The following is a 23,812-nucleotide window of genomic DNA, read 5'->3' on the forward strand; positions in this document are numbered from 1 at the left end:
GGCAGGTTGCACCCTTGTGCTTTTTTCTCTAGGAAGTTTTCCCCCGCTGAGATAAATTATGATATTGGGAATCGAGAACTATTGACCATCAAACTTGCGTTTGAGGAATGGCGACATTGGCTCGAGGGGGCTGAACATACTATCACAGTCTATACCGATCACAAGAACTTAGAGTATATTGAAGGGGGTAAACGTCTCAGTCCCAGACAAGCCCGTTGGTCCCTGTTTTTTTACAAGACTCAGATTCATTGTTACATACAAACCTGGTAGTAAAAACGTCAAGGCTGATGCATTATCCACATGTTTCGAGCCCGAGACAATACAGCCCTCAACTCCTGTAAGCATCCTCCCTGAGAAAGTGGTTCTGGCTGCTGGAGGATTGGGCATCTACTCTGAAACCTTATCAGCAGGAGGTTCCCGAAGGGAAACCAGATGGAGTTCTCTTTGTACCACTACAATTCCAATTAAAAAATCTTCATGTTTTCCATCCTCATAAGAATGCAGGGCATCCAGGGGTTGCCAGAACGCAGGAGCTGCTAGACAGATGTGTTTGGTGGCCATCCATTGTGTCTGATTATAAAGAGTTTGTCGGAGATTGCTCTGTGTGTGCCATGAGTAAGCCGTCCAGACGTGCTCCTGTGGGTACTCTACAGTCGCTACCAGTGCCTGAACAACCATGGACCCATCTGTCTATGGATTTTGTGGGTGAGCTGCCCAGATCTTAGGGGAAAATAGTCATCTGGGTGGTAGTCGATAGGCTCAGTAAGATGACCCATTCTATCCCGCTGGACGGACTCCCCTCTGCTCAAGAACTGGCAGAACTCTTCATTCACCACATTTTCCGGCTGCATGGTATCCCAGAGAATGTGGTGTCAGACAGGGGAGTCCAGTTCGTCTCCAAGTTCTGGAGGGCGTTCTGTCATCACTTAGGTATGAACCTATCATTTTCCTCCGGCTACCACCCACAGACTAATGGGCAAACGGAAAGGGTTAACCAGTCCCTTGAGCAGTTCCTCAGGTGCTATGTGACAGATGCTCAATTGTACTGGGTGAAGTTTTTGCCATTCGCAGAGTTTGCCCATAATAACTTGAGGAGCACCTCTTCAGGTTTCTTCCCGTTCCAAGTTGTAACGGGGAGATCATCCAAGTTCTCTCCACTGCTAGTAGTGTCATCTCCTTTTCCTGCCCTGGAAGAGTGGCAGGGAACTTTGAAGGAGATTTGGAGTTTGGTCAAAAGAATCCTGGGAAAGGCCTTTCAGACCCAGAAAAAAAACAGGCAGATAAGAGACGCTCTGTGGAGTGGGATTTTGCACCAGGTGATATGGTGTGGGTGTCTACCAGGCATTTGGCTTTGAAACAACCTTCTGCGAAGTTGGGTCCCAGATTTGTAGGTCCATACCCCGTGTCCAAAAAGATCAATAGTGTCACATATGTCATTGCTCTACCTTCCTGTATGAGAGGTGTGAAGTCATTCCATGTGTCTCTGTTGAAACCTGCTGTGCATGTGGATTCCTCTTCCACACCGCCCCCCCCCCCTCCCTCCCCACCCTGTGGTGATTGATGGGGAACTTGAGTTTGAGATAGAGCAAATGTTGGACTCTCGACGGGTGCGGAACTTCATACAGTACCTTGTTCACTGGAAGGGGTATGGGCCTGAGGAGAGATCTTGGGTACCTGGGCATCGTATGCATGCCGAGGAACTTAAGGAAAAGTTTTATGAATTGCATCCTGAGAAGCCAGGTAGACCGTGTCCGGAGTCCACGCCTCAAGGGGGGGGGGGGGGGTACTGTAACATTCTGTGTAGATGCAGCTGCGGGCAGTCAGGATGCCCCTGCAGCTGCTTCGGTTTCGCCTGTCCCCATAGTGTCTAGCACGCCGAGGGGATTGTCAGTGGCTCATAGAGTGGCTTTGTCGCGTGCGCACAGACAGGACCCCTATGCGAAGAGCAGGCACGTCAGCTGACCTGCCGGTTGGCTGACGTCAGAGGAGACTCTTGGCAGCTCGGATTGGCTGACGGGTGTGAGCGTGGCCGAGGGGTCTCCTCCGCTTCTTAAGCCTCCGAGAATCACTTGCAAACTGTCTGCTGTTGTGAATGCTTCGTGTGAGCACTCAGATCTTAGATAGTCCGGTGTGCTTTGATCTGGGAGGAAACCAGGGATTTCACACAAGACTAGAAATTGTTATTAGTACTGTCATTATTGTTTGATTATCTGTGTATGACTCTGACTCTCTTCTGACTACTCTTACGCTATCAGATTCTGTACCTTTGCCAATCTGATCCTGTTGCTGACTCTGCCTGAAATATCTCTATCCTTCTGCCTGCCGATTCTGTACTGTATTCTCCTGTCTGTTGCCGAACCGATCTGTCTGACCACTCTACTCACCAGTGAGCCCTTGTCACTGGTGAGGTTCCTTACTGATAGTCCCCAGCAGCTCCTCTGGTGAGGTTCTGCCAAACTAATCAGTATTACTGTTGCACCAAGCACTGTACACTTGCTATTAGCTTGTTAGCTATACTTGCATTATTGATGATTCTGCAGATCACCATATAATCAGGTATAGTGTCTGGATTATTGGTGATACTGCAGATCACACAATAACCAGACTTCTGTTTGCTACACCAGTCGTTACAAGGAGTAAAGTTAATGGGAAATGAGCCATTGTGTGACTTCCTTGACTGCAGATTAGAACGGAAAGATAATTTTAATAGCACAAAGTGACCAAGACGACTCGCCCAGCTGTGATATGTGCTTCTGGAGATTTCTGGGACGTTTCTTGCAGGGCAGCCGAACTTGTGTAATAATCTGGCTAATAATATTGTAGTTACACCCGGACAGGACTCAGAAGCGGCTGTCAGACCAGCAGGAAGCAAGAAGAGCCCCCTTTTACACGAAGGTAACATTTACTCTGCAGAACCTGAACATATCCACAATGATACATGTAAGCTTGGTTGTATATTTATCAGCTGTGATAGGCTTCTTGCACACTATTTGCGTTGCGGTAGAAAGACAATGCTGCATCGCACATTAGGCTGTATACAGTGAAGCATACAGTACCATTGAAGGATGCTTTTTTGCACTGTAAACACATATCTGCAGTGTGGAACCCGCCGCAGTCAGCTAGCCCCATAGGAATATCGCTGCCTTGCTGTGGGATGCGATAATATTGTGGGTTGTGACAGATTGCAAGGAGGTGGTTTGGTGATTGCTAGGACAGTGTGCAAGGACCATACTGATGTAAAGCCTGGCTGGGTGATCAGCAACATTTCTTTATACGCAGACAATGTCCTCCTTTATTTAGATAGTCCTGGACCCTCCTTTAGATAGAGTTCTCGAGGTGTACAAAATGTTTGCTAATCTTTCGGGCTTGAGAGCTAACTGGTCAAAGTCTCTGCTTTTTGCTGTGGATGTAATCTTATTGAATATAAATCTCTACATAAGGATAATAAAGCTAGGTCTAAATGGTTGGACTGGGGTGGAGAATTTTCTTCTGATGACTGGGCTGACTTTGAGGAAAATTATATTAAAACAGTCATTCCCTCTAGGGATAAGTTGATCCAACTTCGTTGGTTCCACCAGACATATTAGACTTCCCTAAAGGTGGCCACACACCATACAATTTTTTAAATATCTGTTCAATTTAAGAATTGCTATCATTTTTTTGAGTGATTGTAACATTTCAAAAATCTGACCAATGTACCACACACACGTATGTTAAATTTTTCCCCAGTTATGTTAGAAATGATTGGAGACTCTGACTAAATTGCTAGGGTGTGTATATTAATAAACTGAGAATCTAACACACACTATACAATCTTTAGAAAGATTGAAAAAAAAATATCTGGCATTCCGGATCAATAAAAATTTAAGAAAATGGAAATCCGATCGGATTTTTCAGTCGAATGAAAAAAAAAAAGCTTTCGACATTTTCGAGAGATTCAATCGTTTTTATCGAATTGCTGTAAAATCGGATCATTTTATTGTATCGTGTGTGTCCACCTTTAGACTAAGTAGATTTTCCCCTAATATCCCTAGCTCCTGTTGGCGCTGTGGATATGACCCAGGGTCCTTTAAGCATATGTGTTTAACCATCACAAGCCTATACTGGTCACTAGAGATGGTTAAAGAGAAGCATATAATTACAGCTTGCATGCACATTTTATGCATCTTGGGACTGGGCCAATCAAATACACTTCCTGTCGATTTTGATTGGTCCGGAGCCCAGTTGCATAGAATTTGCATGCCCGCTGTAATTATTTGCTTCTCATTGACAGACCATGTCTACTAGCCAATAAGGCTAAGGCAACTGACCTCTTGTTTGAGGGGCAGGGCTTGAATTTTAGTACATAAACCGAATCTCAGTACACACTGCACTGGTACACAATGCAAATTTCCTGTCAGATCGACAGGAAATTTCCCACGTCTGATATGCTTCCGATTAAGAATGGGATCAATTTTGAGATTGCATGGAATTTGTATGTTCTCCCCATGTCTGTGTGGGTTTCCTCTGGGTTCTCTGGTTTCCTCCCACATCCCCAAAACATACTGATAAGTAAATTGGCCCTATATTGTGATACATACACTACACAATACATACATAGACATAGGACTATAGTAGGGATTAGATTGTGAGCCCCTCTGAGTGACAGTTAAGATACAAGACAATATACTCTGTACAGCGCTGCGTAAGATGTTGGCGCTATATACAGTAAATACTAAATAATAATAATATGTGTTGGGACTGCCCCTCTATCCAGGCCTTTTGGTCCAAAATTCTGTCCTTCCTGCAAGATAATTTGAATCTTCCTTTTATCTTATCCTTCAAACCTTGTATCTTGGGTCTGGTATGGGACCTGCCTCTTAATAAATATAAAAAGCTTTTAATGAGATTTCTTCTCTTTTACGGTAAAAAAAACAATCTCTATTGAATGGAAAAGTAACTCGGAACCCTCCATTCAAACTTGGATCCCCATAGTTAATCAGGCCCTCCCTCTTTATGAACTAACTAGAGATATCCCGAACGGTTCGCATGCAAACTTGTTCGCGTCGAAAGGCGAACATATAGCGAGTTTGACCCGCCCCCTATACTACATCATTGGGCTAAACTTTGACCCTCTACATCACAGCAGACACATGGCAGCCAATCAGGCTGCACTCCCACCTGGACCCCCGCCCCCCTTATATAAGGCAGCAGCGTCGGCCATTTTCTCACTCTGTATGCTGCCTGCTTTAGTGAGAGAAGGGAGAGGCTGCTGGAGAGACAGGGAAAGCGATAGTTAGGCTCTTGTTAGCTTGCTCCTTGCTGATTTTTGTTGCTGAAAAGCACCACAAAAAGCTCTTTTGAGAGCTAATGTTCTTGTGATGTGTTTTGTTTTTTTGTGTGGCCCACTGACACTGCATATACAGCCCTGTCTGTCGCAGCTGGCCTTTGCTAATTGCTATACTGTGCCACCAGTCACTGCATACCTTTCACCGCATCTGTGTGACAGCACACTGTTTTATATACCAGTCAGTGCATACCTTTCACTGCATCTGTGTGACTGCACATTGTATTATACCAGTCACTGCATCTGTGACTGCACATTGTATTATACCAGTCACTGCATACCTTTTATTGCATCTGTGTGACTGCACACTGTATTATACCAGTCACTACATACCTTTCACTGCATCTGTGTGACTGCACACTGTATTATACCAGTCACTACATACCTTTCACTGCATCTATGTGGCTGCACACTGTATTATACCAGTCACTACATACCTTTCACTGCATCTGTGTGACTGCACACTGTATTATACCAGTCACTACATACCTTTCACTGCATCTGTGTGACTGCACACTGTAGTATACCAGTCACTGCATACCTTTCACTGAATCTGTGTGACTGCACATTGTATTATACAAGCAGTCAGTACCTTTAACTGCATATGTGTGACTGCACATTGTATTGTACCAGCAGTCAGTGCATACCTTTCACTGCATCTGTGTGACTGCACATTGTATTATACCACCAGTCACTGCATACCTTTCACTTCATCTGTGTGACTGCACATTGTATTATACCAGCAGTCAGTGCATACCTTTCACTGCATCTGTGTGACTGCACATTGTATTATACCAGCAATCAGTGCATACCTTTAACTGCATCTGTTTGACTGCACACTGTATTATATCACTAGTCACTGCATACCTTTCACTGCATCTGTGTGACTGCACATAATATTAGTCAAGGCAGTGCATACCTTTCACTTCATCCCCCCCAATATGGACAAAACAACAGGCAGAGCCAGAGGCAGGCCACCCGGCAGGTCTGTTCGAGGTCGTGCTAACGTGATGTTGTGCGGCCGTCGACCAAAGTACAGTGTTCAGAAGGCACGTGTCATCACCTCCCAAGATTGTCAGGACGTAGTTGACTATTTAACACAGAACACCTCATCTTCCTCGGCTTCCACACGGAACCGTGACATATCTACCTCCTCCTGCTCTGATTCTGGCACCCCACTTAACACTCAGCCGGCAGCCATCGCTCGCTGCTACTACTAGCACCACATCCGCTCCATTTGACAGTTTGCAGGAGTTATTTGGTGGGGAGTTAACTGATTCACAGCCATTAGTGTTACAAGATGAAGGCGCTTAGCATGTTACACCACCTCATATATCTGAGTTAGGCGTCAGTATGGATGTAAGGTGTGAGGATGATGAAGTACCTGTTGTTGGTGCAGTTTTGGAGGTGTCTGATACAAGTGAAGCTGTGGAGGATGATTATGATGATGATGATGATACTGCCATGGATGTCACGTGGGTTCCCAATAGACAACATCAACAGGGGGACAGTTCAGAGGGGGGAGTAAGAGAGTAGTAGGAGATGACGAGTTGCTGAAAGAAGCAGGGGGACCTCATCTTTAGAAACCGCTCGTGGCAGTGTCCGGCGGCATGTATCGCCACCTATGGACAGCCAGCCAACATGCCCTTCAAGGTCAGTGCCATCATCCCCGGGCTCAGCGGTGTGGAAATTTTGTGTGTGTCTGCCTCAAATGAGGGCGATGCCATCTGTACTGTCTGCCACCAAAAATGGAGTCATGGAAAGACCAAGACCCGCGTAGGGACAACTGCCTTACGAAGGCACATGCACAAATGGCAATGGGATGACCACCTGAGGGCAGCACACAAACGCAAAGCCACCCTCCGCCTCCTCTTCCTCCTTCAGGTACAGCATCTTAAGCCACTTTATCCCTTGCACCTTCACAGCCACCCTCCTCCACTCCGCCTCTCACCTTGAGTGGTTCCTGCTCCTCTGCCCACAGCAGCCAGGTGTCTGTGAAGGAAATCTTTGAGCGGAAGAAGCCAATGTCTGCCAGTCACCCCCTTGCCCGGCATCTGACAGCTGGCTTGGCGGAACGGTTAGCTCGCCAGCTGTTACCATACCAGCTGGTGGACTCTGAGGCCTCCTGAAAATGTGTGGCGATTGGAACACTGCAGTGGAAGATACCAGGCCGCAATTATTTTTCAAAAAAGTCGATACCCAAACTGTACCGTGATGTTAAAAGGCAAGTGGTGTCATCTCTGGCACACAGCGTTGGATCAAGGGTCCATCCTGCCATGGATGCCTGGTCTGCAAAGCACGGTCAGGGCAGGTACATTACTTATACAGCACATTGGGTCAACCTGGTGACCGCTGGCAAGCAGGGAGTACGTGGCTGTGCAGCGGACATAGTTGTGACACCTCTACAGCTTGCAGGCAGGCCTGCTGCCACCTCCTCTCCTTTTCCTCCTACTCCTCCTGCTACATCCTCTTCGCTGTCGTCCTCCCCTTCCTCCCCCATTTAGTGACAGTGCTACTCTACTGGTGCTGCGATCTCCTCTCCAACTACACACCCCCAGCTCCCCAGGGCCTAAGCTGCATGCCAGGTACAACGGTGTCACTCCATCTTGGACATGTCTTGCCTGAAAGCCAAGAGTCACACTGGAGAAGCTCTCCTGGCTGCTCTGAACAAACAGGTGGATCAGTGGCTGACCCTGCACCAACTGGAGATCGGAAACGTGGTGTGTGACAACGGCAGCAATCTCATTTCGGCTTTGAGTTTGGGAAAGTTGACACATGTACCCTGCATGGCACATGTGCTGAATCTTATAAGCCAAAGATTTGTGTGTAAGTACCCAGGCTTACAGGAGGTCCTGAAGCAGTCCAGGTGTGTGGGCATTTCAGGTGTTACTACACGGCCATGGCGTGCTTGCCCGATATTCAGCAGAGAAACGACTTGCCGGTGAGGTGCTTGATTTGCTATAGCCCGACTCGCTGGAATTCAACGCTCCTCATGTTTGACCGCCTGCTACAACAGGAGAAAGCCGTCAATGACTATCTGTACAGCTACTCTCAAAGGTCATGCTCTGGGGAGTTGGGCATTTTCTGGCCGAAGTACAGTACACTCATGTGTAATACCTGTAGGCTCATGCGTCCGTTTGAGGAGGTGACAAACCTGGTGAGTCACAGTGAAGGCACCATCAGCGACTTGATCCCATATGCTTTCTTCCTGGAGCGTGCCGTGTGTAGAGTGGTGGATCAAGCTGTAGAGGAGCATGAACAGAAAGAGGAGGAAGAGTTGCTCAAGATGGCTGCCTCACCTTTTACCTGCTCCACACCTTGTCTCGGCTCTGGGAAGCATTAATCACATATATGCACAGAAGGAACAAAAAACGTAGAGATTCTGCACCATGAAATCTCTGGCTACAACTGGAACCTTCTGGGAAACGTGTTAGTTTATGTATGGCTAAGTTACAAGCTGGATTGTACTCACCATGAAAGTCCTGTGTGGAAAAGTCCTGAAAGTCCTGACCTTGGTTTTGGAGTCCTGCATGGGATTGGGAAGCTGATAACCCACACAAACAAACAAAAGCCTTCTCTACTCCTACAAGGACACACAATGGAATAGGATTTCTCCACCAGGATACTCATGAGGTTTACAGCTTCAAACAAACCAACACATCAAAAAGCATGTTCATGCAACACAGCAAGCAGATCTCCTACCTTCCCAAGTCCTCTTCCCAAGGTAAGGGAATTCATCCTTCTTTCCCCAAACAGCAGTAATATCTTTCAGCTGGCAATCCGTCTTTTGCAGACTGTACAAATACTTTAAATTAGGGTTGCCACCTCATCCCTTTAAATACCGGCACATATGAATTATACAAGCCTTGTGGCTTGTTAGATGCAGTTTAGGCACTGATTATGTGTGAGTAGCCCCAGAACCTGTATAATTGATATGTGCCAGTATTTAAAGGGATGAGGTGGCAACCCTGCTTTAAATGCATTCAGAGGCTGAAATTATATAAACTCCATTGCCTTTCTAAGTGAACCTTAGTAGGCCCCATGTTTCTGCACATCAAGGGAATTTTCACATCTCTTCCAGTAGATTCTCAAGGCCAGCAGTTTGCTTTTGTCTACCCTCTACTGATAAACAACAACAATCAAGGAAGAGCTTAATTAACTCATTCCTCCCCAAAGAGCAATGTTAATATATAAGGCCAGCTTCTTACTATCTCTCAGGCCATCAAGAGCTGCATCTCACATTGGGAAAAAACAAGCTAATCTGCTGGAATCTCTAGGCCAGGCCCATAAAAAGTGCCACACTCAGACTCAGTCCAACTTCAGGGACCCAGGCTCATTCAAGGAAAAGAACTTTCCAGCGATCTCCAGTGACGTTTACTGGAAATCAGAAGCTGAAAGTAGTAGAGGTTACCATGTCCCTAGTCAGTTTTTGGGGGCAGGAGGGGTCGCAACATAAGAGGAAAGCTGTGGCCGCAGATCGGTGGGGAGGGGGAAATTCCCCCCCCCCCCTCCTCCCTCACCTCGGGCTCTCCTCTTAGCGCTCCCCCTCCTGCAATCATTGGTGGTGCTCATGGCAGCCGCGGCGGCAGGCAAGCTGAGCACCAGGGCCGGCCTTTGCTATGAGCGACCTGTGCGGTCGCTCAGGGCGCCATGCTCTCAAGGGCGCATGAGCCCTGTCGCCCCTTGCCGCCCGCTGTCTCCCTGTGTCCTCTCCGTCTATATTTAGAGCAGGACTACAAGAAAATGGCCGCCGATGTCCACAAATGCAGACAAACGGCGGCCATTTTCTTGTATCCTGCTCTAACTACAGATGGAGCGGAGGCGGGGAGAGAAGAGTGACGTCGGCGCTGGAGCTGGATGTCAGGTGAGTCAGTCTCTGCCCGGCCCGCTGCCACATAAAGGAGGGGGGGTTGCCTGGGGCAAACTACCTACACTGATGGCAAACTACCAACACTGGGAGCAAACTACCTACACGGGGGGCAAACTACCTACACTGGGGGCATACTGGGGGCAAACTACCTACACTGGGGGCAAACTACCTACACTGGGGGCAAACTACCTACACTGGGAGCATACTGGGGCATACTACCTACACTGGGGGCATACTGGGGTAAACTACCTACACTGGGGGCATACTGGGGCATACTACCTACACTGGGGGCATACTACCTACACTGGGGGCAACCATGCTACTACACTGGGGGAAACTGTACTAGCTACACTGAGGGCAGCAATGCTACCTATATGGGGCAACTATACTACCTACACTGGGGGCAACTATGCTACCTATATGGGGCAACTATACTACCTACACTGGGGGCAACTATGCTACCTATATGGGGACAACTATGCTACTTATGGGGGGCAACAAAATCCGGTTTCGCTCAGGGCGCTGTGAAACCTAAGGCCGGCCCTGCTGAGCACATACCACCTTCTGGCCGGTCTCCGATCACTAAGAGCTTCATAGAACTTCCTGTTTACGCAGGAAGTTCCATAAAGCACTTAGTGATCGGAGACCGGCCAGAAGAAGGTATGTGCTCAGCTTCCCTGCCGCCGCCGTTGCTGCCACAAGCACCACCAATGATTGATTGCAGGAAGGGAGCGCTGAGAGGAGAGCCCGAGGTAAAGGGAGGAGGGGGGGAATTTCCCCCTCCCCACCGATCTGCGGCCACAGCTCTCCTCTTATGTTGCGACCCCTCCTGCCCCCATAAAGTCCCCGAGCGGGCCCTAGGGGGGGCCCCCCCCCGCGACGGCAGGGGTCGCATCCCCTATTGTTACGCCAGTGCTGTGGCGAACTTACCATTCCTATCAAAAGTTATTGAGAAAGCAGCCACCAACCAGCTAGAAGCCAGGCTTACAGATAACAACATCTTTGATACTTTTCACTCAGTCAGGATTCAGGAAAAGGCACAGCACTGAAACTGCATTAGTCTGAGTAATGAATGATCTACTTACTGCAAGGGACAAGGGTGATTGCTCAATTCTGATTCTTCTTGACTTGTCTGCAGCATTTGATACTGTGGATCATGAAATACTAATCCAGCGACTGAAGAATTACTGTGGCCTAAGGGGTACTGTTCTTAGCTGGTTTCAGACCTTCCTATCTGGCAGGACACAGCAAGTATGTCTGGGCACACACTACTCTAATCCAGTGCCACTTCCCTATGGAGTTCCACAGGGTTCTGTACTATCACCATTACTCTTTGCAGTCTACATGCTCCCACAGGGCAAAATAATCCAGAACTATGGCCTAGGATGCCATTGTTATGCAGATGACACACAACTGTATCTGTCCTTCAAGCCTGGCACCCAAGACCCATCAGCATCCGTAAATGCGTGTCTAGTGGATTTACAAAATTGGATGAACACCAGCTGGCTGAGCTCTGACAAAACAGAGGTGTTGGTGGTAGGTGGTCCACACATGATGGATAAAGTTCAGAACGCTCACCACCTCAAACTAGCAATTGGGGGAGATACTGTACAGTATAAAGACTCTGTGCGAAACCTTGGGGTGATCCTGGATGGAAATCTAAAACTCAGACAGCAGGTATCAGCTGTCGTCAAGTCTTCCTTCTTCCATCTAAGAAATATAGCGAAAATCAAACACCTTATCCCAGCTGAAGACCTACCTGCCCTGGTTCATGCATTTGTATCCTCCCGCCTAGACTACTGCAACGCCCTGTTCATCGGATCTACAGATCAGGCTCTGCGCCCCTTACAGCTAGTACAGAATGCTGCAGCCAGACTCCTAGCCAATGCCCCCCGCAGCTCACACATCACCCCAGTACTGCAAACTCTTCACTGGTTGCCAGTAAAATGGAGAATTCATTTTAAGATCTGCCTGCTGATATGCAAGGCTCTAAACCACATGGGACCCAAATACATAGCGGATCTATTGGAACTTTATGCCCCTCCACGCACCCTCCGCTCTGCCAACAAGATGATGCTGATTATTCCCAGGATACACTTAACATTTGGTGCTCGGGCCTTTTCCTACGCAGCCCCTACTCTATGGAACTCACTTCCACAATCAGTACGAGAGGCTCCCTCTCTGGACAGCTTTAAAAAAAGGCTAAAAACTCACCTCTTTTCCCTAGCCTTTGAGACTGCATAATGCAGGGTCACAGCGCTTTGAGTCCCCAGGGAGTAAAGCGCTATAAAAATATTATTGTTATTGTTAAACATCACGACCAGAACCAGATTTGTCATCAACACCTGCGGCAGCACAGAGGAGGAGGAGTCGTTGTCTGGGGAAGAGGAGTCAGATGAGGAAGGTGTTTTTTTATGAGGAGGAGGCGGAAGAACAACCGCAGCAGGCATCACAGGGGGCTGCTCACCTTTCCCGTGGTATTGTTCGTGGCTGGGGGAGGAGGAGAACTTACCTGACATCACTGAAGAAGAGCAAGAGGAGATGGACAGTAGGTCGGCATCCGACTTTGTGCAGATGGGATCTTTCATGCTGTCCAGCCTGTTGAGGGACCCCCATATAAAAAAACTCAAGGGGAATGACCTGTACTGGGTGGCAACGCTACTAGACCCTCGGTATAGGCACAAAGTGGCAGAGATGTTACCAAATCACCAGAAGGCAGAAAGGATGCAGCACTTGCACAACAAGCTGGCAAGTATGCTTTACAGTGCATTTAAGGGTGATGTCACAGCACAACGGAATAAAGGTACCACTGCCAGTAATCCTCCTCCCATGTCTACGCAGGCAAGGATAGGACGCTCTAGTGATCTCATGGTGATGTCGGACATGCGGACATTCTTTAGTCCAATGCCTCGCCTTAGCCCTTCCGGATCCACCCTCCACCAACGCCTCGACCGGCAGGTAGCCGACTACCTGGCCTTAAGTGAGGATATAGACACTATGAGCAGCGATGAACCCCTGGACTACTGGGTGCGAAGGCTTGACATGGGGCCAGGGCTGTCACAATTTGCCATCCAACTTCTGGCTTGCCCTGCCTCAAGCATCCTGTCAGGAAGGACCTTCAGCGCAGCTGTTGGCATTGTCACTGAGAAGAGAAGTCGCCTGGGTCAAAAAAGTGTTCAGTACCTCACCTTTATCAAAATGAATGAGGCATGTATCCCAAAGGGCTACTGCCTGCCCCAAGACTAAGTCAGTCCCCACACAGCATCTCTGCCTGCCTGCCGGCCGCTGCTGCCTGTTCCAAAACTAAGTCAGTCCCTGCACAGCATCTCTACCTGCAGGCCGCTTGACTGCCTTCTCTGCCACCACCAACAGGGTCCAGGACGCCAGGTGGGTTCCTGAATTTTTAAGGCTGCTGCTAGCAGCGGCCGCTAACAAAAATAATTTTTCAGGTGCGTGTACATACCTGCCTAATTTTGCTGACTGCACTGCGGCTGCAACAACAAAACAAAAGGCATGTACATGTGTCAATTCCCCTTCATGATTGTTACCTTGCCGCAGTGAAGGGGCTTGCGTATCACAATGAAGCAATGACCGCCGGCTATATGAGTATCTCAGGGGGTGGCACACCCAAGATAATAAGGTCGTTGCTTCATTGTGGACAGACCAAATTCGATCAGCTGGACAGTCACCGTTGTTCTGTCATTGAGCTTCCTCAGCCCGATCATATGGGCTTGAAAACCGCCATCGCCTGCACTCTGGCCACGGTGCGCACCAGTTCAGCACGGCCGTCACTACGCAAACAGCTTTTTGCAGTGCGTTACACAGTGAGTTTGGTCTGTCAGTGTGAAGCAGTACATTAATTACACTACCTGATCCATGTCTACACACAAGATGTTTTCAAGCACTTTATGCCTCCAATTTAGGAATGCGATGTGATTTCTGCCCTTTAGGGATTATAACCCTGCTGTGAATCAAATCCGTAATTTTCCCCTGGACTTTTGGCGTGTATCCCACTCCGCCATGCCCCCCTCCAGGTGTTAGACCCCTTGAAACATCTTTTCCATCACTTTTGTGGCCAGAAACCGTGTTTGTAGTTTTTAAAGTTCGCCTGCCCATTCAAGTCTTTTGCGGTTCGCGTGAACGCGAACTTTTGCGGAAGTTCGCGTTCGATGTTAGCGAACCAAAGATTCGGAGGTTCGAGCCATCTCTAAAACTAACCTGGCAGAGACGTGGTGCAAACTCTAATTTTCATGAAGTATGGGACCCCTGGCTTGACTCGGTTGAATCAGTTTCTCCTGAACTTGATGTTACCCCCAACATTATCGATCTGCTGTGACGTTTATAATGTTATGATTTTGATGTTGAGCTCCTCTGATTGTTTCTCAGGTACCTACTGTATGTCCTCTTTAGCGACCTGCTCTTGTATTGGTCTTTCCCCTGACTTGTATTTATCTAAACTGCTAGAAAGTTACTGTTATGGATAAGCAAGGCATTTTTGTTCACCTGTAAATTGGCTGGCTGTCTTTACATACCTTTTGTACTGTCATGGACTTTCCGTTCTTTTGTTGTTGTTATGTTTTTTGGAAAACAATAAAAAGACTTTAAAAAAAAAAAAAGCTTAGTACACACATGAGATTTTCATCTGCCGATAGTTGGCGTGAAAGATTGTTCAGAGATCTAGTATGAGTACAGAAGGCTCCGTTCCAGAATGACATTATTAGTGACCTGCATCTGCACATCCAATTTTTGATTGGCCAATTACTGACCAATTTTATCACCTCCATGTAGTATCGATCGATCGTATGTGGTATCCATTCAGTGACCTACCGGGTGGGAGAGTACATAGATTTCTTCCTGTATGGCTATGTACAGTATGCTAGGGAATCCACAATAGATGTATGTTGAAATATATTGCACATGCTCCTTATTAAATCATTTGTAATTCTGAATGTGGTTTTATACTCTCTTTTGGTATTGTGACTATTTGATATCTCTCTTGTGTGTATAGTCTATGGACCCGGGTCATACTCCTCCTGTACGGGATTACTTAGCCCTTGCTGGAGGGAATTGCTATTGCATTACAATCATCATTACCGTTGTTCTGGTTGGTAGTAACAATAACAATAATATTTATATAGCGCTTTTCTCCCTGGGGACTCAAAGCGCTGTGACCCTGCATTATGCAGTCTCAAAGGCTAGGGAAAAGAGGTGATTTTTTAGCCTTTTTTTAAAGCTGTCCAGAGAAGGAGCCTCTCGTACTGATTGTGGACGTGAGTTCCATAGAGTAGGGGCTGCATAGGAAAAGGCCCGAGCACCAAATGTTAAGTGTATCCTGGGAATAACCAGCTTCATCTTGTTGGCAGAGCGGAGGGTGCGTGGAGGGGCATAAAGTTCCAATAGATCTGCTATGTATTTGGGTCCCATGTGGTGTAGAGCCTTGAATGTCAGCAGGCAGATCTTAAAATTGATTCTCCATTTTACTGGCAACCAGTGAAGAGTTTGCAGTACTGGGGTGATGTGTGAGCTGCGGGGGACATTGCAGTACTGGGGAGATGTGTGAGCTGCGGGGGGCATTGCAGTACTGGGGTGATGTGTGAGCTGCGGGGGGCATTGCAGCACTGGGGTGATGTGTGAGCTGCGGGGGGCATTGGCTAGGAGTCTGGCTGCAGCACTGTGTACTAGCTGTAAGGGGCGCAGAGCCTTATCTGTAGATCCGATGAACAGGGCGTTGCAGTAGTCTAGGCGGGAGGATACAAATGCATGAACCAGGGCAGGTAGGTCTTCAGCTGGGATAAGGTGTTTGATTTTCGCTATATTTCTTAGATGGAAGAAGGAAGACTTGACGACAGCTGATATCTGCTGTTTGAGTTTTAGATTTCCATCCAGGATCACCCCAAGGTTTCACACAGAGTCTTTATACTGTACAGTATCTCCCCCAATTGCTAGTTTGAGGTGGTGAGCGTTTTATCGATCATGTGTGGACTAGTGTTGGGCGAACAGTGTTCGCCACTGTTCGGGTTCTGCAGAACATCACCCTGTTCGGGTGATGTTCGGGTTCGGCCGAACACCTGACGGTGTTCGGCCAAACTGTTCGGCCATATGGCCGAACTAAGAGCGCATGGCCGAACGTTACCCGAACGTTCGGCTAGCGCTGTGATTGGCCTAACGGGTCACGTGTAGTGTTGGGCGAACATCTAGATGTTCGGGTTCGGGCCGAACATGGCCGAACTCCGAACATAATGGAAGTCAATGGGGACCCGAACTTTCGTGCTTTGTAAAGCCTCCTTATATGCTACATACCCCAAATTTACAGGGTATGTGCACCTTGGGAGTGGGTACAAGAGGAAAAAAAATTAGCAAAAAGAGCTTATAGTTTTTGAGAAAATCGATTTTAAAGTTTCAAAGGGAAAACTGTCTTTTAAATGCGGGAAATGTCTGTTTTCTTTGCACAGGTAACATGCTTTTTGTCGGCATGCAGTCATAAATGTAATACATATAAGAGGTTCCAGGAAAAGGGACCGGTAACGCTAACCCAGCAGCTGCACACGTGATGGAACAGGAGGAGGGTGGCGCAGGAGGAGAAGGCCACGCTTTGAGACACAACAACCCAGGCCTTGCATGAGGACAAGAAGCGTGCGGATAGCAATTTGCATTTTGTCGCCATGCAGTCATAAATGTAATACAGATGAGAGGTTCAATAAACAGGGACCGGAAACGCTAACCCATCACAGATGTTCATTGTTCATGTTACTTGGTTGGGGTCCGGGAGTGTTGCGTAGTCGTTTCCAATCCAGGATTGATTCATTTTAATTTGAGTCAGACGGTCTGCATTTTCTGTGGAGAGGCGGATACGCCGCCGATCTGTGACGATGCCTCCGGCAGCACTGAAACAGCGTTCCGACATAACGCTGGCTGCCGGGCAAGCCAGCACCTCTATTGCGTACATTGCCAGTTTGTGCCAGGTGTCTAGCTTCGATACCCAATAGTTGAAGGGTGCAGATGGATTGTTAAACACAGCTACGCCATCTGACATGTAGTCCTTGACCATCTTCTCCAGGCGATCGGTGTTGGAGGTGGATCTGCACGCTTGCTGTTCTGTGTGCTGCTGCATGGGTGTCAGAAAATTTTCCCACTCCAAGGACACTGCCGATACCATTCCCTTTTGGGCACTAGCTGCGGCTTGTGTTGTTTGCTGCCCTCCTGGTCGTCCTGGGTTTGCGGAAGTCAGTCTGTCGGCGTACAACTGGCTAGAGGAGGGGGAGGATGTCAATCTCCTCTCTAAAGTCTCCACAAGGGCCTGCTGGTATTCTTCCATTTTGACCTGTCTGGCTCTTTCTTCAAGCAGTTTTGGAACATTGTGTTTGTACCGTGGATCCAGAAGGGTATAAACCCAGTAATTGGTGTTGTCCAGAATGCGCACAACCCCATCTTTGGAATCCAAGTCTAACAATATGTCTTCTACCTGCATGAGACATTTCGTGAGATTCAGACTTTGCTAACGGCCATTGCTGCGATTTATGTACGCCACCATCACTACCATTGAAATAGCCCAAATAAACAGGTTTTTGTGACCCTAGGCTATGACCTCTTCGGCCTAGGGGCCCGAAACTCACCAGTCATGTTCCCCCTAAGGGTCCCTACAATGCTAGAAAATTTGGTACTGCTGAGCCATTGCCCTTTGAAAAGATGTGAGATTTTGGAAAGTGAAATAGGGAGGCAATGAAATCCTATGGGGGATTTTACCAATTTTGGACCCCTGTAACTCTGGTTTGCAGGGATGTAGGGACCCCATCTTTGGAATCCAAGTCTAACAATATGTCTTCTACCTGCATGAGACATTTCGTGAGATTCAGACTTTGCTAACGGCCATTGCTGAGATTTATGTACGCCACCATCACTACCATTGAAATAGCCCAAATAAACAGGTTTTTGTGACCCTAGGCTATGACCTCTTCGGCCTAGGGGCCCGAAACTCACCAGTCATGTTCCCCCTAAGGGTCCCTACAATGCTAGAAAATTTGGTACTGCTGAGCCATTGCCCTTTGAAAAGATGTGAGATTTTGGAACTGTAAATAGGAGGCCCAATGAAAGCCTATGGGGAATTTTACCAAATTTGGAGCCATGTAACTCTGGTTTGCAGAGATGTAGGGAACCCATCTTTGGAGCCCAAGTCTAACAATATGTCTTCTACCTGCATGAGACATTTCGTGAGATTCAGATGTTGCTAACGGCCATTGCTGCGATTTATGTACGTCAGACTCGCCACCATTGAAATTGCCCAAATAAACAGGTTTTGTGACCCTAGGCTATGACCTCTTCGGCCTAGGACTGCATTGAACGCGACCCACGCATTGTGCGCATTCTGGACAACACCAATTACTGGGTTTATACCCTTCTGGATCCACGGTACAAACACAATGTTCCAAAACTGCTTGAAGAAAGAGCCAGACAGGTCAAAATGGAAGAATACCAGCAGGCCCTTGTGGAGACTTTAGAGCGGAGATTGACATCCTCCCCCTCCTCTAGCCAGTTGTACGCCGACAGACTGATTTCCGCAAACCCAGGACGACCAGGAGGGCAGCAAACAACACAAGCCGCAGCTAGTGCCCAAAAGGGAATGGTATCGGCAGTGTCCTTGGAGTGGGAAAATTTTCTGACACCCATGCAGCAGCACACAAAACAGCAAGCGTGCAGATCCACCTCCAACACCGATCGCCTGGAGAAGATGGTCAAGGACTACATGTCAGATGGCGTAGCTGTGTTGAACAATCCATCTGCACCCTTCAACTATTGGGTATCGAAGCTAGACACCTGGCACAAACTGGCAATGTACGCAATAGAGGTGCTGGCTTGCCCGGCAGCCAGCGTTATGTCGGAACGCTGTTTCAGTGCTGCCGGAGGCATCGTCACAGATCGGCGGCGTATCCGCCTCTCCACAGAAAATGCAGACCGTCTGACTCAAATTAAAATGAATCAATCCTGGATTGGAAACGACTACGCAACACTCCCGGACCCCAACCAAGTAACATGAACAATGAACATCTGTGATGGGTTAGCGTTTCCGGTCCCTGTTTATTGAACCTCTCATCTGTATTACATTTATGACTGCATGGCGACAAAATGCAAATTGCTATCCGCACGCTTCTTGTCCTCATGCAAGGCCTGGGTTGTTGTGTCTCAAAGCGTGGCCTTCTCCTCCTGCGCCACCCTCCTCCTGTTCCATCACGTGTGCTGCTGCTGGGTTAGCGTTACCGGTCCCTTTTCCTGGAACCTCTTATATGTATTACATTTATGACTGCATGCCGACAAAAAGCATGTTACCTGTGCAAAGAAAACAGACATTTCCCGCATTTAAAAGACAGTTTTCCCTTTGAAACTTTAAAATCGATTTTCTCAAAAACTATACGCTCTTTTTGCTAAATGTTTTTTCCTCTTGTACCCACTCCCAAGGTGCACATACCCTGTAAATTTAGGGTATGTAGCATGTAAGGAGGCTTTACAAAGCACAAAAGTTCAGGTCCCCATTGACTTCCATTATGTTCGGAGTTCGGGTCGAACACCCGAACATCGCGGCCATGTTCGGCCTGTTCGGCCCGAACCCGAACATCTAGATGTTCGCCCAACACTAGTGTGGACCACCTACCACCAACACCTCTGTTTTGTCAGAGTTCAGCCTCAGCCAGCTGGTGTTCATCCAATTTTGTAAATCCACTAGACACGCATTTATGGATGCTAATGGGTCTTGGGTTCCAGGCTTGAAGGACAGATACAGTTGTGTGTCATCTGCATAACAATGGTATCCTAAACCATAGTTCTGGATTATTTTGCCCAGTGGGAGCATGTAGACTGCAAAGAGTAATGGTGATAGTACAGAACCCTGTGGAACTCCATAGGCAAGTGGCACTGGATTAGAGTAGTGTGTGCCCAGACATACTTGCTGTGTCCTGCCAGATAGGAAGGTCTGAAACCAGCTAAGAACAGTACCCCTTAGGCCACAGTAATAGGGGCCCCAGGCCCTTGTATGTTTTCAATTGCTTTTAAAGGTTGATTACTTCTGATGGCTATAAATAAACTTTTTCTAATATGTTGAACTAACTTACATTTGATTGGTCTAATCATTTGTTTGAATGATTTATGATACGACAGTAGTGCTGTTCTAAAGGGAACCAACAACCAGGGCCGGATTTCTGGAAAGGCCACAAAGGCCACGGCCTAGGGCGATAAAATCAGATAAGATAAGAAGGGCGGCATGACTTGGAGAGAGAAGAGGTCATATGTCAAAATTAATCACCTCTTCTGGTCCCGCAGCGCAGCCAGCCAGCACCCTGCTCTGCACTAATAGCTGAATTCCAGAGTTCCCCAATTCCAGCAAGTCTCTCTCTCAATCAACATCTGCTGTCACCTCATCTGATGATCAATTCCTCTTATCATGATCATACAAGTTGATGTGAGAAATACCAGGGATTTACATTACAAAGCAGATAGAACTAAGTTCCGCTGAGTTTTAATGTAGGCATTCAAAGACATCAGTGAACCCTGCTAATTTCTTCACTTTCTCCTTTACAGTTTTGACACTGACCCCAGCAGCTATAAATTACACTTTCTTATCTCTAGTCTACTTAAATTTATGGCTTTAGGGTTTTTTTTTTCTTCCTAGCCAGCAGTGGTCTCAGTTAACTCTTTCCTGACTCATTTTCTGTTCCTACCATCTATGAGAGGAATAAAAATGCTGTTTGCTTTACTTTCATTGCTAAACTGTCACTGTCACCTGAGCTGTTACTACCTCTATGCTAGTCTGTATAGTTTGGCATCCTTCTCCTTTCCTGTAGCAGTAAAGCATTGTACCATTTTAGCCACAGCGGAAGCAGAGAGTTTTGAATGAGGATGATACCATTTATTGGCTTAAAAGAAAAAAAGTATTATTTCTGTGAATAAGCCTTCTTCAGACTTTGTTCCTGTATACTGTCAATATTTAGAGCAAACCACCATATGTACTTTCATCATTCAAAAGAGATACATAGATTTTTCAAATATAAATAAATATCATTCAGATGCTTTAAAGTGGAGCTGAACTCTTGCACAGGACAGAAGGAAAACATAGAAAAATCTACCTTGTATTTTTTTTAGAGAGCCTGTGTAATTCCCCCTCATCTGTGTCTAATCTGACGTTGTAATTTGATCTCTCCTGTGTCCCCTGACTGCCACAACATCTAAGCTAATTTGAAAGCACAGGACGTTAGCAATTTGTCTGCTTCCATGAAAGCAGGAAGTAGACACTACCGATTGATTGCAGGATTTGTATCAGCTGTAACAAAGAAATGTTTTTTTAAAGGTTATTATGTTATTGTGTATCTTTTGAAGCAGAGAGGAAGTTCTGAGTTCAGGTCCGCTCTAATTACAACCAAACATCCAAAGTGGGTATTGACAGGATGTTTGCTACTTACCTGTTCTTTGTTTCTCTCCATTGAGCTGTCCTGCCACCTGTTTGTGGATCTGACTGCAGCCAGTCTCACAGAGGACAAAGAAGCAGCACATGCTCTGGCCACTCACGCTCCCTGTCACCTGTTTGTGGCTATGACTGCAGCCAGTCTCACAGAGGACAAAGAAGCAGCGCATGCTCTGGCCACTCACGCTCCCTGTCACCTGTTTGTGGCTCTGACTGCAGCCAGTCTCACAGAGGACAAAGAAGCAGCGCATGCTCTGGCCACTCACGCTCCCTGTTACCTGTTTGTGGCTATGACTGCAGCCAGTCGCACAGAGGACAAAGAAGCAGCGCATGCTCTGGCCACTCACGCTCCCTGTCACCTGTTTGTGGCTCTGACTGCAGCCAGTCTCACAGAGGACAAAGAAGCAGCGCATGCTCTGGCCACTCACGCTCCCTGTTACCTGTTTGTGGCTATGACTGCAGCCAGTCGCACAGAGGACAAAGAAGCAGTGCATGCTCTGGCCACTCACGCTCCCTGTCACCTGTTTGTGGCTCTGACTGCAGCCAGTCTCACAGAGGACAAAGAAGCAGCGCATGCTCTGGCCACTCGCGCTCCCTGTCACCTGTATGTGGCTATGACTGCAGCCAGTCGCACAGAGGACAAAGAAGCAGCGCATGCTCTGGCCACTTGCGACTTGCGCAAGCTTTCTGCTCCTGCCCAGATGTGCACAGCAACCAACGCCAGTATAGTGTTATGCATTCTTGACAAGTACATATATCAGCGTCATTTCTCAAGTATGCATTCCCAGAACACTATTGGCTGCTGTGCACTTTCGGGCAGGAGCACAAATTGCAGAAATTATTGAGCAGACAGAGCATCCTCTGATTCTTGGCTGAATGGGAGGCAGAGCAGCACAACTGAAATGAGCCCATTCAAACCAATGATCGATAGTCAGTGTTGGTCAGAATGTTTTTTGGTAGTGGTGGTGGTGGCGGGGGGGGGGGGGGGGGTGTAGATGACAGCAGGCCTAGGGCACTGGAAAGTACAAATCCGGCCCTGCCAACAACCTTGTGTACATGTCCACGATTCCGTTGCTTGTGGAGGATATTTTACACGCAATCGCCAACCTTCGTGATGTGAATACGATGTTACAGTCATTGGGCCCACATTGTACTGAATCGATATCTCTAAACTCTGTACTGCCAGAGGATAGAGCCACTGGTATAATTGTACGTTATCTAAAAAGACAGAAAAGGCGAGAATGTGATGATTAAATCATGTTTTTACAAAAATGACCAGAATTCTCGATTCTGCGTGGTGATGGGGCTAAACTAACCCCCCGGCACAGCGAACCTGTATATGGCTGGTTGGGAACAATCCACACTAGCAACCTTTAAGACAGGCTCTTTAATCTATTGGAGGAGGTTTATAGTTGATTGCCTCTTCATCAGGGCTGGCTCTCTGGCTAGGCCACATCTACAGGGATGGATCCCCTGATGAAGGCAAACACTGCAACCCTGGGTCAGGATAACATCCATGTTTGATGTGCTGATAAACAAGATGTTACTAAGTGTCACAGGAGCCCTCAGTGGCTGACCGCACTTAGCCCTCTAAACGGTGCCAGCGCACAGATTGTGCGAACTCTGGTCGCAGTCAATGCGCAGGAACCGTTAAGAATTAGCCGCAGACAATTCAGAAGGGAGCCTGTGAGACATGGGTAATTACAACGTCACCTACTGGTTCAGAGTAAACTGCCACCACCGCGGTTACTATGGGACCGTGGGGCCCACTAACTGACTGACTAATCCTGCGAATAAAACGGTTAAACACACGATATTCTGTCTAGCCAACAACAAACAAACAGTAGCGTATCTTCAGAGACCCGGGATCATTTCTGTGTGTGCTGATAAGCAGGGTAGCGAAACAGTGAATGACTTGGGGAAAGTCGTTTATTCACGCAATATAAATAATTAATATATACAGACAATTATGAAAATCAACAATTATTGAAACAGTAATAGCCAGTATGAAAAATAAAAGAAGGGAGAAAAATACTTAGTTCCTGGAAAGATGTCCTGTTTGTGGGAAAAATCAGAGTTCTGGTTTCCAATCAAGTTCAAGCAAAACGGTTTCAAGTTCTTAGAGTTCTTTGTTCAGATGGGTCAGCAAAATGGCCACCAGCCCTATGTC

At 47.3% G+C, this 23,812-nt stretch overlaps 1 protein-coding gene across 4 annotated transcripts in view; it reads left to right on the forward strand.

The window, feature by feature from the left end:
• Positions 1-23,812, forward strand: part of LOC137527998 (uncharacterized) — a 104,080-nt gene that overhangs the window by 31,067 nt on the left and 49,201 nt on the right. Inside the window, exon 1 of one of the 4 annotated variants that reach the window (XM_068249190.1) lies at positions 2,770-2,895. The exons of 1 other annotated variant lie outside the window; for it this stretch is intronic. The gene's annotated coding sequence lies outside the window, so the exon portion shown is untranslated. Of the gene's footprint in view, positions 1-2,769; positions 2,896-9,014; positions 9,051-13,567; positions 13,584-23,812 lie in introns of those variants that run through there. 2 more of the 4 variants (XM_068249193.1, XM_068249194.1) reach the window with 2 other exon arrangements.

This window comes from Hyperolius riggenbachi, chromosome 8 (genome assembly GCF_040937935.1).
Source record: "Hyperolius riggenbachi isolate aHypRig1 chromosome 8, aHypRig1.pri, whole genome shotgun sequence".
Lineage (NCBI taxonomy): Eukaryota > Metazoa > Chordata > Amphibia > Anura > Hyperoliidae > Hyperolius > Hyperolius riggenbachi.